The following is a 2,236-nucleotide window of genomic DNA, read 5'->3' on the forward strand; positions in this document are numbered from 1 at the left end:
ACACTCAGATTTACATCCCACTACGCAGATAACACTCAGATTTACATCCCACTACGCAGATGACACTCAGATTTACATCCCACTACGCAGATCACACTCAGATTTACATCCAACTACGCAGATCACACTCAGATTTACATCCCACTACACAGATGACACTCAGATTTACATCCCACTACACAGATGACACTCGAATAAATTACTGTGCACTCAACACATAAATCTAAAGATAAATTAGCTTTTATTGTAAAGGAAAATCACTGCTTAACAGTTTAATCTAGTTAATTTCTATTAATGGATTTTTGATTTGTTCTGGGAATAAAATCTGCCTTTTCCAACATTTTTGTTCATCGCAGCAGGTAAGCGCTCTTTGCACAACGTGTGTTATGTAACACTGCACCTATCTATTCTTATGTAACCATCAGAGCGAATCTCAGCCTTGGCTTCTCTTAATAACCCCCCCACCAGATGTTCCTCAGGATCCTCTTTAATAACCGCGGACGGAAAAGAAAGGAGTGGAGCTGGAGAGGAAAGAGGACTCCTTCAAAGGATGCTTCATTCACAGTTTTCTCTTTGAATGGGCGAGGGCTTAAGGACGGGTCATCTTGTGTTTGTCGAGGGTTGTCCGTGTAGATAGACGGCGCTCAACGCGTAGCTGTTTGTTTGGGTGCTTGCAGATGATTTCAGTACCTGATGATTCTAATAAAATCAAAGATGCTCTGTGACTTTCTGGGGGATTAGGTGTCCCTGCCTGGTCTGCTCTGCTCTCATGAGATGTGTTTACAGCTTTTCAAGTGGAGATCAGATGACAGCATCTGATCTCTCCAGAGGAGAAAACTGAGGATTATTAGATTTGTTTTTAAGAATCTGGAGCTTGCAGTAAGAACAAACATCTATTATATTACTGAATGATACAAAATGTGTGGATCATCTCTTGGTTTTTAAAGTTTTATTTAAAAAGAAATCAGCCGACTAAAAGCGGCAAATAGATAAAAATGTGACATTGGGATGGCATGCTGAGCATTAGTGGTCATATCACTCATCTCAGACTCAGAGTGAGAGCTTTGTAGAGTTGATGGACCAAATACTCATCCAAAAATCACGCTGAGTGCCACTGAACCAGCATGCTCTAAACTGTGTTTAATTATAGCTGTGAGAAAAGTGGGGAGATGCTCTCCCTCTCTCTCCCTCTCTCTCTTTCTCTCTCTCTCTCTCTCTCTGCTTCAGCATGGGATCCATTAAACATCCAGGTAACCATGACAACAACTCAATGAAACCAGACTCTTGAATTGTGCTTCAGAAGTGTCTGTGGAAACAATCAGACGAGTGGTCGCCCCGAACACAAATTTGTGTGATTCAATTTTACAGAAAAAAGGAGAAATCATAAAAACAGGTGCTGCAGCCGTGAAGATTAACTACAAATAAGTATCTTGGATGTAGAAAAAGTTTGTAATTATTCTGTTTTTCTAATAAGAGGAAGATAATCTGGGTAAAGAAAAGCGGAATTACTTCTTACTATAAGAAGGCTATCTTATAGACATCTTATAGCTATCTTCTTGGCAGCCAAGAAGGCTACCAAGTTAGCCTTGGTCAAGTTAGCCCTACCTCAGTAGCTACCAACCAAGTTAGTCGTTACTCAGTAGTGACTAACTTGGTTGGTAGCTAACTTGGCCAAGTTAGTAGCTACTGAGGTAGCTACCAACTAAGCTAGTAGCTACTGAGGTAGCTACCAACCACGTTAGTAGCTACTGAGGTAGTTACCAACCAAGTTAGTAGCTAGTGAGGTAGCCTTGGTAGCCTTGGCCACCAACTGACAAATTTCCAAAGTCAGTTGGAAATTTCAACTGATATTCAAATTTCCAACACTATACTGAAACATTGATTTTATATCAATTTGACAGACAAAGAAGAATTTTAAGCATTAAAACTAAACTTTCCAAAAAAGCAGTAGATTATGCTGCTGATGAAATTTCCATTTCATCCACTTTATTCTTCATCTTACTTGAAAGCAGATTTTCTTATTCCCACAAGTCCATTATATTTAAATGTATTCTCCCCGGCTTTGCCATCAAAACCTTAACAGCCTTGGCATTTAATTTACAAATCTCCAAAGTATCCTTGTAGCTTTGCAGTTTCCAGCTGACCCAAATGCAAAACATCGTTGCCTTGTCCAGCAGATGATTGTAATCTGACCCATGCATCCAGATCGCCCTGGTGGCTCAAACACTGGTGTTAA

The sequence above is a fragment of the Poecilia reticulata genome, linkage group LG23, assembly GCF_000633615.1.
Source record: "Poecilia reticulata strain Guanapo linkage group LG23, Guppy_female_1.0+MT, whole genome shotgun sequence".
NCBI classification, from domain to species: Eukaryota; Metazoa; Chordata; class Actinopteri; order Cyprinodontiformes; family Poeciliidae; genus Poecilia; species Poecilia reticulata.